The sequence below is a fragment of the Heloderma suspectum genome, chromosome 3, assembly GCF_057233095.1.
Source record: "Heloderma suspectum isolate Gila_16-S chromosome 3, 16-S_ref, whole genome shotgun sequence".
Taxonomy (NCBI): domain Eukaryota; kingdom Metazoa; phylum Chordata; class Lepidosauria; order Squamata; family Helodermatidae; genus Heloderma; species Heloderma suspectum.
Window position 1 is genome coordinate 236,940,769 of NC_139460.1, and position 17,026 is coordinate 236,957,794.

Consider the following 17,026-nt stretch of genomic DNA (forward strand, 5'->3'; position numbering starts at 1 on the left):
GACATACATCTCAAGGGGGTGCAAGGTTTGCTTCCCCCACCACCCATAGCCTCCCTCCTAAATTGAAGACAGACACAATTAGGGAATGGGAATTGGTCAGTGAGTAAGGGGTCTCACTGGCCGACACAAGAGGATTTTTCACACCACGCACTTTGCTACTGGCCTGGGCACCCGGACGGTCAACGGTATGCGTCAGAAACCGCAGTAGCCACTCACACAATCATCAATCTCTCCACTACATCCATATGTCCCTGCCACCCACTTTTCCCACTTTTTACCAGAGCGGAAAACGGCTTCCCCAGCTTCCTCAGCTTCCTACTGAGTACTGGCGTGCTAGGTACTGGCGCCCACTCGGGGGTGTGATCAGGCCCCCCTTCTACCCGCAAGGAGTAGGTTCTTTTGTATACGTATACCACCAACACTGACCTTCTTCATAAGGCGGGGCCCTCTTTTTTTCTGCCCAGTGGCCTTTCTCCCTAAAGGCGGGGCCCTCTTTTTCCCATATACTTGCCTTTCTCCTGAAGGCTTCTAATGTGGGTTTCAACTCAATTGCAGCTGCGATACAGGCAGGGCTCAAGTTCCTTCCTCCGCTTCCCAAGGTTCTCTTGCTGCTCACTACCGTTTGGGCGATCCCGGTGCAGGCTTTCTCCCATTCACTCGACAAAAAGGTCGGTGGCGCCAAGAAAGGGAGGCATGCGCCGAGCTCGTCCTCCTGGTGCGGCGATCAAGAGCAGGCAACTGCCACCTGTCTGGCTCAGAGCCTGCCACATCCGAGTCACGGCACCATTTATGTTGCAGAACCCAGAGTCAGAGAGACCACGGAGTGAAGGAAAAAGAGATTCTTTATTTAACGCGCGGGCTTAAGGCTGGAATCGTTTCCAAAGAGCCAGAAGCCCCGATTTACATTAGCACATTGGTTTTATAGACATTGTGACACATATGAAACGGCTCCTCCTCCCCCTCCCGCATGGGGTTGCAATCCTCAACATTTCTTCTCTTAGCACTATTGTTTATAATACAAGAACTGGGTTATAGGGTAGCCATGATAAGGAGAGAACAGAAGAGAACAGCAGAGAACAAGATATACAACTGTATGACCTTTGACAAGATAAGGAATTCCTGTGTCTCGTCAGCTTACAACAATATATTCAAGGGAGAAAGAGCTCAGCAAGAACATGAAGCATGAGACTGCATGAGGCTACTTAGTCTGACCCCGATATGGCTGCTACAATTGCTGAAACAAATGCTACGTGTGCACAAATGCTTAATTGTCAAAAATTTTTCCAGAAAATACAAAGCTATCCCTGGCCCCCTTCCACTGTAATAAAATTCAAAACATATCTTTTAATGATGCCCACATACTTTTGCCTCATGGATGGTTTTAGACATGTAATTCCCGCACTTGGTCATTCATTCCTGCCAACTTGTCTGATAACCACCCATGTTGCCTCAGCCGCCAATTGAACTGGTGCCAATTCTTCCCCTGTAGCCCGAGAAAATCCGTCAACGGCAGCCTCGAGCACTCCAACTAACTAAAAATTGTAATAGTCATGTGCAGTTATATTCTGACTCAGAAAAATTGGCCTTAACAATGTCACTAGTTGGGGTTCCAGGTTTAGCCTTGGCTAATGGTCTAAAGAACAACTGGTTAGCTTGCAGCTTAGCCAAAAGCATAAATGCCACCTCACAAGCATTGTCATTGTTAAATAAAGAGTTGCGTGATCTAAGAGGTGCAGTTCTAGAAAATAGAGCTGGTATAGATTACCTCTTCCTTCTTCATCATTTAAGTTGTGAGACACACCAAAAGCTCTGTTGTTTTAACTTAACTGATAATGGCAATGCTGTAGATGAACAGATCAACAAGCTGCACAATATAGTAGCTAACAAAACAATAAGACAAAACAATTAGCTCAATTAGTTAACCCCTTGGCTTCCAGATCTTAGCTAGCTTAAAAGCATTGTTCATCCTAATTCTACCAGTATTGTTCATAAAAGTTCTGTTATGTCTCTGCGTTCCTTGTCTTATGAGCTGTTTAACCAATCTGTTTTATGTCTCAGCTAGTAAAACTGCTGCCCTCTACGCTCTAATAGCCCAACAAAAGGCTAAGTAATATGTATGTCACAAAAAGCTTTGTATAGTTATCAGAAATGCTATAATTGTAATGAAATTATGCATTTAAGGGGGGAATGTAGCAGCCATATCGGGGTCAGACTAAGTAGCCTCATGCAGTCTCATGCTTCATGTTCTTGCTGAGCTCTTTCTCCCTTGAATATATTGTTGTAAGCTGACGAGACACAGGAATTCCTTATCTTGTCAAAGGTCATACAATTGTATATCTTGTTCTCTGCTGTTCTCTTCTGTTCTCTCCTTATCATGGCTACCCTATAACCCAGTTCTTGTATTATAAACAATGGTGCTAGGAGGAAAAATGTTGAGGATTGCAACCCCATGCGGGAGGGAGAGGAGGAGCCATTTCATATATGTCACAATGTCTATAAAACCAATGTGCTAATGTAAATCGGGGCTTCTGGCTCTTTGGAAACGATTCCAGCCTTAAGCCCGCGCGTTAAATAAAGAATCTCTTTTTCCTTCACTCCGTGGTCTCTCTGACTCTGGGTTCTGCAACACTTTGGTGTTTGAAGAACATATTGTTATGTAGCTTTTTGGCCAACTCCAGCAGCTTCGCCAGGCAGGTTATTTTTCAGAGAGGACAGTGATCCAGTTTAGGAACACAACAGATGCTTTATTTAGATTCTTCTTTTGGAACACAAACTAGGCCTTCTTTCTTGAAGCTCCACTTCATACACACACAGGCCTTCTTGCTTCCACAACCCTGCTGGTTTTTCTGGGCCCACCTGTCCACAGACAGCTCTCCTACTGGGAGACAGCTGCTCTTAAAGGTACATGCAGCATAAACTGACTTTGTTTGAATATTTAAGGGGTTACAATATTTAAGGGGGAAAGGAATGGGAGGTAGAGCCAGAACTGCTGTGAGGATGGATATTATGAAGGGCAGGATATAAATGCCTTAAACAAATAGAAGAAGCAAGAAGGCAACATTAGAAGAAAACTGAGAAGTAGAACATTGGAGGCTGCATTTTACCAAGTCAGACATTGGTCCTTCTAGGGAGGAGGGCTGTCTCCATGAGCGATTTACTCTGAACTGGCTGTGTTTGGAGGTTGTTAGGGATATATGACGTCATGGCCATCCAGCAGCCACCCTGGAGCTTATCATGGAAAAACTGGATTTCCTGAGACGGCTTAAAGTCCACTTCTTTTTCTTAAGTCGGGTTCTCCCTGGTATAGTTGCTGTGTGCCCCAACCCCACATTGACCTCGGGTACGCTAGCCCTGCCCAGGGGTGTGCCTTTCACCATGACCCCAGTCAAGGGATGTTTCCTGTGTGTTTCCGATCCCTGCACAAACCCATTAGTGTCTGCTCAGAAGTAACTCCCATTGTGGTCAATGAGGCTTGTCCCCTGAATGTGCACACCAGCATTTACAGAGATCCCCCTCAATGGAAATAGCATATTTTAAAGCATAGCATAATTCGGAAGTAACTACTTCCACCTTTGATCACTGGATCCTGTGCAGCATCGGGTTAGAAAGGGGGCTGGTTTCCCATCCCTTCATTTCTCCTCTGTCTTTCCCAGCACAAACATATGTGTGTCTACTCATAAGTAGCTCCCATTGTGGTCAATTAGGCTTGTCCCTGAAATGAGCACTCCCGGAGTTACTAGATCCCCATGAATCGAAATAACACGTTTAGGAGCCTGTTGAAGCTTTGAAGCCCCGATTGGCTGATCGGGGCAGAAATAACACTGTGTTCCTTCAGTGATTGTTCTTTAAGGGAGTAAATAACGCTGGGGGCACGGGGGAGAGAAGGAGATTGTTCTCAGCATCATCAGTTTCAGGGGAAGGAGCACACTGTGTTCCTTTAGTAATTCTTCTTTAACAGAGTAAATAATGTTGTCGGGGGGGGGGGAGAGAGACGGAGAGAGAGGGAGAAAGAAGAAGAGTGATTTATGTAGTGACACAGGAGGAAACCTCCCAAGGTTTTATCAAAGGTGAAAGGGGGGGGGGAGACCCTGGAGGGAGGGAGGGAGGAAGGGAGCCTCTCTTATTGGTTGAGCAGCTCCTGCCCATCAGATGATGTCCACTCCAACCCCCCCCCCACCCAGAGATATATTTTGTGAAGCGACTTTTGCTGGCGTGATACACTTTCTCTTGGAGTCCTGCAAGGAGCAAAGCCGGCTCCTTTCAGGTTAGCCACGATTAGTTTCTCCTTCCATCTCCTTCCATTGTCATGGAGAAACCCCGAGGTCACTGTCAACACTGACTGGCAGTGGCTGACCAGGGTTTGAGGCAAGGGCATTTGCAGCCCAATTAGGAGATGCCAAGGATTGGGCCTGGGACCTTTTGCATGCAAAGCATGTGTTCCACCACTGAGCTACACCCTTCCCCACTGGGTAGGAATTTATTGCTCTCTGTAGTAATGAACACTGAAGTGAAAATGTGAGCCAAAAGTGAATTAGCCTGTCTGCGGTATGGCATAATCACACTGTAATATACTGCTATAATAATGGGGAGGAGAAATTTCTCTACTACTAAAACAATGGATCATGTGGTGAACAGCTGACATTTAACTAGACCCTGACTCAGTAAAAAAAAAAAACTATGGCTCTTGGAACAGCTGTCTGGAAGGGCAAACTTGGAGAGTGCCAACTTAGATTACTCTTTTTTTACATTCCATTATATTTTAAGAGAGAGAGTACAAAGGAAGTATAGCTTACATGAACTTCCAAAATGGCATTTTAAATAAAATATATATACAGTGCATGGAAACTGTGCTACTATGGCAGTAAATGCTTGGCAGGCCCATTTTCTTCTCAAAATCATGCAGTTTTACATTTGTGTGGTTTTCTAAAATACTTATTATTTCTTATAGAACTTTTAAAAGAAAATAGTGCATAACTATACAACTTAACCATTTTAATAGAACAATTAGCGTATACATTTAACGGTGCTTCCCAATGGAGGACTCCTAGCACTACTGATTGGAAGGCATTGTGCAACTATTCCACCTTTTTCTCCTTAATGGATTTTCTGCAGTAAGAGAAAAGACAGAAGAAGCTATGGAAAAACACAGGAGGGTTACAAGAGTAAGAGAACGTCATCTGGACCTCCCATAAAATTCCATGGGTGAAGCACAGTAATAGTGTGATAAAAGCCATGTCCGGGAGTACCCTAAGTTGCAGTGACTTTGGGGAGAAAGGTAGCAAGGTAGTTATCCCTGCTGTAGTTCCACCATTTCACCTACAGCAGTTAGTGGGTACAGTGTGTTGTTACTGTCTACAAGAAGCGAGGAGGCTGGTTGTCGCTTGACTGATAATTTTTTTCACTCAAGGAATATTTCTGCCATGTTGGGCTCACATTAACCACCCATTTAAACTGTTGCAATGCATTGTACAGGGGGCTTTCTTTGAGAATGGTCTGGCTGGAAACTGCAGTTGGTCCAAAACAGGGCTGCAAGATTATTAAGTAAGACTGGGCAATTCATATTATGCCAATGCTTTATCAGATGCATTGGCTTCCAGTTCATTTCTGGCACAATTCAAAGTGCTGGTTTTGACCTTAAAGCCCTGAATATCTTGGGACCAAGGTACCTGGAAGATTGCCTTTTCCCATATATGCCTACCTGAACCTTGAGAACTTCTTCAGAGGTTCTACTCCAGATGCCTCCATCAAGTGAAGTAAGGTGGGTGGCTACCATGAAGAGGACTTTTTTAGTGGTGGCACCTTGCCTGGCACCTTTTTAGTGGTCATTTCAGTGCCAGGTGACTACCTTTTAATTATCCCAAGCCTTCTAAACTATCTGATCATCACTTTAAATCCACTGCTTATCTTTTTCTGTAGTTGAGTTAGGCTGTGAAACTGGTTTGCTGACTGTTTTATGCTGCAATTTGCTATTTTATGGTTATTGTGTTGTAACATTGTTTAACGGAGAACATTGTAATCGGGTAGCCTATACAAAAATGCTGTGAATAATATAAATAAATAATTAAGATAACTTCATGCCTGGTGTTAAAAAAAATAGTGGTAAATATGTAATATTTAGAGACAGTTCTCTAAGCCAAGTGGCTCCTTTCAGAGGGGTAGTGCTTCAGGGGAATTTAGGAGGCTATGGAGGGTTTGTAAGGATTGCATGTACCTAAATTAACTTTATAAGGTGAGGTGGCTGAGGAATTGTTCTAGCTTTTTTAAAACTGTAGATCCTATTTGAAAGCCTCATCAGTTCCTCGATCATGATGCCACATAGTCCTAACCATCCCTTTGGAATAATTTGAGTCCTACAGCTATTTAGGAGAAATTAAAGTGGAGCGGGAGAAAGACGTCTGTGGAGGCTGATTGGATCCTTTGCTGTACTGAAGCTACTAAACTTCTGCAGAAGTCAAAAGTTCCAATTTGGGGCAGTAAAATCAGATGCTGTGTGTGTGAAATACCAGTATTTCACATGGAGCTCTTTCTTCCCTTCCTTCTTTCTCTTCAAAATTTAATTTCAAGCAAGCTCCCAACAGTGGGCATGTAAGAGCAGAAAAATAGGGGGAGAGAGTTTTTTTGCACCTCAGAAAAAACCTACACCGGAGATTAGGGATAGTGACCTCGTAATGGTCACCTTAAACACCTTCTGATTAGGATCTCTACTCCCCTGTGTGGCCTGACAGTTTTTACTTTTTGTTTTAGTCTTTGAGAAAAGGAAACTTTGCACATGGCTAGTACAAAAACCACTAGGCCTAACTGTCTGAAATTTGGCAGATTCAGTCAGCTCTATAGGTGCTGCCAGGTCCCCAAACACTATGCAGGTATGTGGAAACACAAAAAAATTATAGCTCTTTGCTTTGACAGATTTTCTTGAAAATAACAAATTTTACCTTTAACTAGCACAAAAGCCACTAGACCTAACTGCCTGTAATTGGCAATCAGCTCCATGGGAGCTACTAAGCCCCAAATTTCATGTATTTATCATACAAACTAAAAAAAGTTATGGCCGTTTCTGTTTTCCAATGCAAGTCAATGGGAAAATGTAAAAAACTGGCAATTAGGACAGCTCAAAAGATCTGGGCCACAGCTCAAAAAGATCCAGGGCTCATGCCCAGGTGGGCCTTCTTATAACAATGCCCCGATAGCATCTTTCCAATAAGGCGTTGTGTGGGTGGGTGTGGTAGGGGAAAACCACCCTACTTGCTTCTGATCATTGTTGCTCTGTTGACACTTGCCGCCATGGAGCAGATAAGTTTTAAGAAATACATTTTATTTTTAAAGTCAGTGCTGCTGCTGCTTTCCTGGTAAGCCCCGCCTGGAATGTTGAACATTTCTCCTACCCCCTAAGAAAATCCCCTCTCCCATTCTTGCAGCCTGCCTGAGAATGGGGCTGTGAAAGGAGGAAGGCATTTTTGCTTCCGTGCTAAAAAAGACATGGTCTATTAATGGGCACCTAACATGAGCCAATTCCCCTAGTAATTCACCTCCATAAATATTTATCTCCTGCTGGGCTCCTGTTAGCTATACTGCACTTGGAAACCAGAACCCTGAAACTGAAATTCATAACAATCTTGTATAAACACTTCTTGATTTGCTCTGTGTTACACCACAATAACATATCAACAGGACTTAGAGGAGTGTGTTACAGAGTCAGGCCATTACAGTAATGCCTGCAGAGTACTTACTGTCGTGATCTTCCAGGCCATATAATTCCACTGTACTACAGTGTAAAAACTGTGACCCCATTGATTTAGAGAAGGTGTGCTTCCTGCAGTTCGTGTGCTATTTGGCCCAGTGTGCATGTCTTTATTTAGTCGCTGGTGTTTTACAAAAGCAGTTTCTTTGCCAGTTGCTAAGTGATGTACTAACAGGTACGGTGGCTTAGTGGTTAAGATGCTGAATTGCAGACTGGAAGGTCAGCAGGGCAGCAGTTCGAGACCCGAGTGCTGCGTGACGGAGTGAGCTCCCGTCTTCAGTCCCAGCTTCTGCCAACCTAGCAGCTGGAAAGCAAGAAATTGCAAGTAGATAAATAGGTACCGCTTTGGCGGGAAAGGTAACAGCGTTCCGTGCACCTCAGTGTTCAGTCATGCCGGCCACTAGGGATGGGGGAGAATTTCTCCCCGAAACTTCGGGGGGCCGAGTGCCAACGCATTCGGTCCTCCGAAGGTTCGGGGAGAAATTCTCCGCTCCCCCCCCCCCCAGGATGGGACTTAACTTTCACGAATGTCGCTCCCGGTGGCAGGTCCCGGCAGCGGTTCGGCAGGTCTTCGTCAGGGGCAGGGGCAGCAGCCGGTCTTTCGACCGGCTGCCGCCACCGCCATTACAAGAAAAGTAAAAAAAAAAAAACAACGCCCCTGTGATAGGCTACGTAACGATTAACGTAGCCTATCACAGCTAGATTTGCAAAGTCAGCCGTGATAGGCTACGTTAATCGTCACGTAGCCTATCACGGGGCTTTTTTTTTTTTTCTTTTGAAGTTTGCGGCCGGGGAGATGGGGCGCTTCTCCCCGGCCTGAATTTCGGCCAGGCGAGGCGGGAAGCCTCCCCCCCAGCCTGAATTTCGGCCGGGCGAGGCGGGAAGCCTCCCCCTCCAGCCTGAACTTTGGGGGGAGAAGCGAAGCGCCTCCCCCCCACCACGAAGCAAGCTGCGAGACCAGGTAAGTGACTTTCGTACATCCCTACCAGCCACATGACCACGGAAGTGTCTTCGGACAGCGCTGGGTCTTCGGCTTAGAAATGGAGATAAGCACCACCCCCTAGAGTCAGACACAACTGGTTGGGGACACCTTTACCTTTTTTTTTAAGCAATGTATTAGATGTTATCTTTACAAACTCTGTTCCCAACCCAAATTCTGCTGAGATAACAGGAACGTAGGGGTGGGAAGCAGTTACAAGGGAGAGTTGACAGGTGACAGTGGTGCTTAACCCTTCCTATGTCCACAGAATCTGCTCTCTACATGCCCCTCTTTGGGGTGTTGTTTCTTCAGTCAGGCTTATGTCTGATTTCAGAAGCCAGCTTTGGGGGGGGGGGATCAATTCAAAACAGCAGAGATGGGATAATTTGTGGACCTAAGGGGACAGGTTAAATGCCCCCTTCTATCCACTGATTCTCCCCTGCAACTACCTCCACTCACTTCAGCATTCTATATTAACAGCAAACTAATTATCTGAGTGTAGAATTACCACCCCGCCGTTCACTTTGACAAATCTGTCCTTGCCCAGGGATTCTATGAGATGGAATTCCAGTATTTAGGGGGCCCTAGACCACTGGGTAACCATTCCCACTCAATTTTGCCCAGTGCAAGGTGTCACCATGAAATGCAGGTTTTGACTGACTTCTAGTATTAGCAACACAGTGTTTTAGTTCAGTAACAACTCTCTGAGACCAAGCTTTTTTTCTGTCTTTTACTTATTTCAGGTAGATCCCTAGTACAGAATAAACACCAAGCATACAATGCTGGTACAAGCAAAAATAAAAACAACATCAAGATACACTTCTAGAAATAAAGCTTATGAAGAGCAAAACATCATATTGAATAAGGCATTTTAGCAGTCTTCCCAAATCAAGCAAAGAACATGAGTTCCCCCATGGAGAACTGAAATCTATGATCACCGGACTGCCTGCCTTTTATACATGTTAAGCATTTTTACACATGTTCATCTGCTTACATACCTTCAGATTTTATATTTCCTCTCAATACAATGGAAATACAAACACATTACTACATCTGCTCTAAAAATCTGTGTCTCCTGGTCTCAAAACTGGATTTCTATCTACAAAAACATGTCTGTGAGACAACATCCAAGAACATCATAATATGCAACTGATATGTCAGTGAGAAATGAATCAATTGTCTCAAAATAGTTATATTTGCATTTTAGCCTGAGAGACCTGATGTTTCCCATTTCAAGCATCCCTTCCTGGGTTGATAACATCCCTAGTTTTTGGCTCATGACCTAATACCATTGTGACCCCCATGATTTACACTGTCCGGTTTTGGCACTAGAGCCCCAGTTTTCAGCTATTCACTACTTTATATCCTGGCACAGATGTTTCCTGGTATGTAAAGCATCACAACAAGATTCCCATGGGACTGTACTTGGTTAAACACTTTACTCTTCTCCTAAGAGGCCCAGTTGTGTGGGATTGGGTTCTGAAATGAAATAATGAAATCCTAAAGCAGAATGTCCTTTGATGCATTTGAGCATGGAATGTCCTAACTGCTGAGCTAGGCCAGGCTGGGCAATATGGGTCCCCACATTTGCCACACCCTGCAGAAGAGGAGAGAGGTGTCAGTAGACTGTGTATTGCGGGGGGGGGGAGACACTTAAAGACTCAGGACTGGCCCAAGATATTTTGAAGACTGAGGAGAAAGGACAAGATGGCAGCCCCTCCCATTCCATAAACAAAAGCCAGCTGGACTGGCCGTTAAATTTTTTTCAACACTGACAATGGGACAGCATCCTCCCCCACACCTGAAAGCAGCAGTTTAACTTAGGGAGCTGAGGGCAGGCTGCATGGCCCATAGCTCTCTCCTCCAGCACCTTGCTGCTGCCTCCCGGCACCTGCCACCTGAGGTGACTGACGCACCCTGCGTGACGGCACGGCTGGCCCTCTCAAGGCTTGCAGAAATAGAAACAAAAATCTTCAGGGAAAAAGAACCTCAGGGGAAAAAAACCTGCAGAAACAGCCCAATGGGGATGGAGCAGTCTTTGGCAAGGAATACTGGCTGATGTTTGGAGGCAGGGGGTGGGGGAAATGGAAAACCCAGGGAGACAGAAATGGAGTATCCTGGAAAAAGGCACAGCTGGTTGGCTGGAATCCTGAACAGGAGTGCTCCATACAACTTTTTCTTTTTCTATTGTGGATCCCACCTGTTAGCATTACAAGACAAATATGGTGTCAGATTTATTTCCTTTTAGTTTATAACATCTCATTCTGTCCTGAAGTTTTCAGTCCTGCTACCTAATCTAAATGGTTGATTCCTCTTCCTGTACACAGTCTATTTGGATATGTGGCTGTGTATGTTTTAATTCTATATATTTAATTTTGAATTCATTTATTTTGTATATCCAAAACCCTAATTTTCCTTGGCTGAGGGGTAGACATTCCATGAAGGAATTCCATTGCTGTGGCTTTTAGGGAGTAAAGGGAAAATGTATGTTGCCTTAAAATCCAGTATAGTTGTTGCTGAGCTGTGGTTTTGTCTATTTGTTTTATATCTAGAATTATATTATTACTTCTTCAGTGGATTTCCCTCAGAAAAACAAGAAATGGTAATTGAGACTCATGCCAGATATAACAGGACTAGCAATTTCAACTGGAAACCCCTGATGCTGCTTGCATTGTCCTAGTATAAAATTCAAACTATTTACAAAGAGACATCTGGGATGATGTCCCAGACACCATCAGACCTGGAACAAATATTTATTTTTGTTAGCATTTCTGCTTTATTGCATGTTATCTCTGCTTTAAAACATTTTCTTGTTCATTACTTGATGGCAGCATTTAATACTGGAGACCTTAATAAATAAAGCATCTTAGGGCGCAATCCTATCCAGATAGGCAGCCGCCTCAGAATACAGAGGCGACCACCTATCCAAAGCAGGGCAGGAGAAGCACGGAGGGGATCGTTCCCTCCGCACTTCTCCTGCCTTGCATTTTCAGCTAGACAGTCGATTGAGGCTGTCTAGCTGCGGGAGGGCAGAGCAGGGGAGGAGGCTGCTGTATGACACATTGGATGTGTCGTACAGGCATTTCCGCCCTTCCCACCCCAGAAGTCCCCCAGGAATGCCCCATTTTGGCCTCTCCACTCTTCTCTTGTGAGCGTGGAGGACGAGGCTGTTCTGTGCTGCCTCTGAGGCAGCAAGGAAGTGGGGGGAGGTCGGTTCCCAGAAAACAAGATATCCTATGGCCATCTAGCTGCTGTCTAGCAGCCATAGGATTGCTCCCTCCATGAAGCATCTGTGTTTGTCTAGGTGACTAGGGTGTGTTTTGTATAAACATGTCCTTTGTCCTTCACTGGAATGGGTCTCTTTGCTCAATTTTGCTTTCTACTTCATCACTTTATACTTTGGATGATGATTCTTTTAGGACTCATTCTGCTGTGTGGTTTGGGAGCTGCTGAAACTGCACTGCATTGCTGGGGTTATGTGAGAAGCTCTAGAGCATCATAAGAGGAACCTACTGTGTGAGTTCTTCACATGCAGTCATTGCCCCAGTTTGAGGAGAAGCAACATTACAGACTTGTCCCAGTGTGGTCCAGGGCTTCTGATGTTAACCCAATAGCAGAGGAGGAGGTCATGCTGCAGTAGCTTCCAGGCCACATTGGTGATGTCAGAATGGACCCTTGATCTACAAACAGGGGCAAACTGCACACAAGAAAAGCAGCAATTTTGATGCTAGAGATGATCTGAGGACCTACTTACAGACCACTGAGCTGCGGTGGAATGTTGTATCCCACAAAAACTTGTAGTGAAATCAAGTAAGAACCATGAGATGAAACATATGGATCCCTTTTTCTGTTTGGCAGTTTGAGCCACATCCTGACCTGTCAAATAATTCCAGAGAATCATTTCAAAACTGCCTCTTTGTGCTGTCTGAGAGATTGTAGCATTTGAGACTTCATAAGAATTTGAAGCCACATAAAAGTACTGTATTGTATTTACTGGATGACCACCACCATCTCCGTAAAAAAAACTTGATGGGGGGAAAAAGTTATCTTCTAGAAAATGCAAAATTAAATATTCATATTATATATATTTGCATTTTCACTTGAGGATTCTACCATGAAGGTTTAAGTAAGCCAAACACTACTGAAATATCTTTAAAAATTAGTATTGACAATCAGCTAGTTTCAACCATAATTATAACACTTATCCAAAGTTACTTTTTTTGTATTGGTCCAGATGGCAACCAAATGTTATTTCTGCATTTGTTGTGTGTAGGGATGCTGGAGAAATTTGAGACAAACTAAAATGTAAAAGAATCCAACCTGCGGAATCCTCTGCAGAGCAACTCCCTCAGGCCGTGTGGAGTCCTTGGACTTCTGGATGATTTTTTACTTTCCTGAAATTTACACATATAAATTTGTAGGAAAATATGTATGTTTCTGCTGAGGAAACATTGAATGGAATGGGGGACAATACACTAAATATTACATACTAAGGTAAATATTACCTTATTAATATATACTTAAGTAAATACTTAAGTAAGTAAATACTTACGTAAATACTTATGTAAATACCTACATAATTATTTCCATATTTTTCCACATGACAAAAAAAAATATTCGCATCTGTCTATGGGCAGACAATGGAACAAAAGGCACCTGACAATTCGCAAAACATACACAGAGCGGATTTTACACAGTCCGTACATCCCTAGTTGTGTGGCTGTTATAACTCTCTTGTCATAAACCTGAGTGGAATGTGTCACAAAAGTGTTAAGTGTTTTAAAAATTAAGACATTACTAAAATAAGGGCACAATCCTCTGGCCACTAGATGGCCATAGGATTTTTCAGTTCCTGGGAACTGAGCTCAGAGCCAGCGCTCTGAGGTTGGTTCCCAGAAAACCGACTCCCCTCCCCCTCTCCCACTGACTCCTGGTGGCATGGTTTGTCCCTGGCTTTGTGCTCGCAAGAGCAGCACAAAGTGGCCAAAAAGGGGGTGTTCCTGGGGGTGGGAAGGCGAGGGGACAGCGGAAGCGCTGTTACGAAGCTTCCTATGTTCTGTCTGCCCTCTCCTGCACTGCTCTGAGGTGCCCTGACTAGACAGCTGAAATCAGCTGTCTAGCCGCAAATGCAGGGCAGCCAGATCATGGTGGAGAAGATCCTCTCCATGCTTCATCCGCCCTGCATTGAATAGTTGGTCACCTCCGAGTCCATAGGCAGGCAACTATCCCCGTAGGATTGCATCCTAAATCTCTCTCAAAGTGTAAATATTATCAATTCATAATATGACAGACATCTCCAAAGACACTTGAACAACCCGCAAATATATGCTGCAGGTGTTATCACCAGGAGGGAGCCTAAACGAATAAACTCATGGCCAGCATGCTTGTGAGACAAAAATCAACATACTATATTTTTCCTGGTTTGGAAGGTTTGGAATAGCTATATTAAAATAAATACACATTGTCTTGTATATTTTATGGCTGAAGAAACCTCTGGCTGTTTACTTGAAAAATATATGCTGTTGTTTGTAAGAGAAACTTCAAATAGCATATTATTAAATTCCTTCGGAAACTTGTGGTCTTCATATGTGGATAGTTAGGAAGCCAGAGCAGATGAAAAATGATACAGGGCAATGATATCCTGATGAGATGGTACCATCCCTTAGGAGTGCTACAAATCTAAAAAATATAGGTGACTTGAGGTGAAATATATAGTTCATACATATGGAACAGAGCTTGCTGCTTTAGTAACCCTCAGCATACACCCACATTTACCACTGATGCAATGTAATCCCATGCATCTTTACTCAAGTCCCCTTGTGTTTCATTGGGCTTACTTCCTAGTAAAGGTATTTGGGAATGCAATCCTACTGAACACCCCCCCCCCGCACACACACACACACACACACACCACACCTATATTGGCCAGTGGGAAAAGGGAGGAGGCCAGTATAGATGGAGGCAGCAGCTAGAAATCTTTCTCCACATTCTCATTCAATGGGTGATTCCCAGCTTCCAGCTTTCCTCCCATGGTGGCTTCATCTGATTCTGATTCAGAGGGAAGTGTTAATGTGACTGCAGCATGAATCCCCTTTTAAAACCATCCAACTTTGTGTCCATCACAACATCTTGGGGTAACATATCCCATAGTTTAATTAGGTGCTGTGTGAAGAAGTACTTCCTTTTATCTGTCCTAATCTCGAGTCAGATTCATGAGATGACCCCACTAGGTTTTAATATTATGAGGGACAAAAACATCTCCCTGACCACTTTTTTCATGCATAATTCCTTCCTTACCATTTTTTTTTCCTAAGCTAAAAAGCCCAAAACATAACCTTTCCTCATTGGGGAGTTGCTCCAACCTCTTGGTCATTTTGGTTGCCCTTTTCTGCACCTTTTCCAGCTTTGAGGGTTTCTCCACATGAGCAAACATCCTGCAACATTACTGGGGCTTTGTCTTCTGGGGTCTTCATGGGTTTAACACTTGGCACAATACATGTGCTCCCCCCCCTGTTTTTGCTAGTTTCCTTCCCATATGTTTCATTTATACCACCAGCAGATGGTGCTGTTTTATTGCACGATTTCAGTTTATCGCTGCATTTTCAGGGTTTTATAAAATGGCCGATTCCCCCTTGAAAACGGCAGGAGAGGCATCGGAGGTTGACTACGTCATGACAAGGGCCTGCGAACTTCCATGAGTAAACAATCACGAGCGCACGATAAATGCCTCATGCAGAGGCACCCTAATAGTCTTGAGCTCCTCCTAGCTGTCCTTGCTAGTCACTAGTCACTTGCATGGGTGGGCAAGGGATTCGAGGCCGCACAAGGAGCTGCCACCTGTCCTCTCCTTTGGGTTGCAGATGGGGAGAAGCTGCCGCCTCTCATATGTAATTTCTTTATACTTGTCACATTTCCCTTGGGCCCCCTCTTTCCTGATGCGCTCACACACACACAAATAGAGAGGCTTCAGTCTCAGGCCTTTAATTCATTATCAACAGGTTCATTACAGATGCAAATCCTCAAAAGCTTTCAGGCTACAAAGGAATGCCTCCAAGGGATTCAAATGGGAACACCGAGGTTGCCTGCAGTTTGAAGTGAGGCTTCCTGGCTAGACTAACTTAGGGAGGGATGTCCCACCCTTCCAGTGATGCTTCCCTACATCGCCTCTCACACATCGCTAACCAGGCTGACCATCTGAGCTCCGCCCCGGACGTTTCCCTCTTAGCTGTGCTCTGCAATCTAGCATCTCTTAGGTCACAGCCCCCACTCTCCTCCTCCTCCTCCTCCTCCTGGCTTCTCACAAAGGGGGGCAAGGGGGGGCTTCAGGCCTGGCCGTCTGGGAGTTAGTAACCTGAGTAGCACGCCTACCCATATCTGAACTGGCTTGGGAAAATGCCTCCCCCGGTTCTGGCTGTTCCTCTTCTGAATCTGAGCTGCTAACTATCTCCCTGCACCCAGAATCAGTCCTGACTATACTTTCACCTGCGAGTAATTGAAATCTGCTGCAGGATTGCATTTGTCCATCTCATCCTGACCCTCTCAGGGCAAGGAGTGAATCATCTGTTTTAACCAGGGCATTCTGTATGTATCTCAATATGAAATCTTCCCTTACTCTGTGTGATTATAGCCTAAAGAAGGTTTATACTTGCAGTATCAGGATTCCACATTCAAATAAACACAGGATTTTGTTTGTTTAGGATGCAACCCATAAGACTACGCCCAAGCTCATAGGCTTACCATCATCCAATGCAAGTCAAGAGGAATGGCGGAGACCATCTTTAGCTTCCTGTTCCTCCTCCTCCTCCCCGCATTTTTTGCTAGACAGACTTTTTTGCCCATCAAGCTGGGTGGACTTTGGAGGGGGAGGTAAGGGAGCTGGAGAGGCTTCTGGATAACTTGTAACCTGGCCTCTCTAGTCTCCTCCCCTCCCCACCCACTGCCCCCTTTCCTCCTCCTCTGACGCTGAGGGCATCTCTACACCAGCCTAAAATCCTGCATTTAAAACAGGCCTTTCTGCTTCCATTTTAAATGCAGGATCACCACTGACTCCCTTTACACGCGCTTCCCCCCCCCTTCTCCCCGTATCTGAGTCTTCCATTATCTCTCATTGATCTCGCTCTTCTTCTTGCTGCTTTAACTCTTTTCATGGAGGAAACTGAAGCGGAACACAACGGGGTAATTTGATAGCTCATTATCTGCAATCTATTTAAAAATGGAGCGAAGGGCATTTAGAGCAGAAGGGTCACAGCAGGGTCACGGCATCATGTAAAGAGCCCGCAAACTTCCATGAAAGCTCCGTGTAATGAAGC

The 17,026-nt window shown here is 44.6% G+C and overlaps 1 protein-coding gene across 1 annotated transcript in view; it reads left to right on the top strand.

Annotated features, from left to right (window-relative positions):
- Nucleotides 1-17,026, top strand: part of ADAM12 (ADAM metallopeptidase domain 12) — a 359,777-nt gene that overhangs the window by 140,816 nt on the left and 201,935 nt on the right. The window lies entirely within an intron of this gene.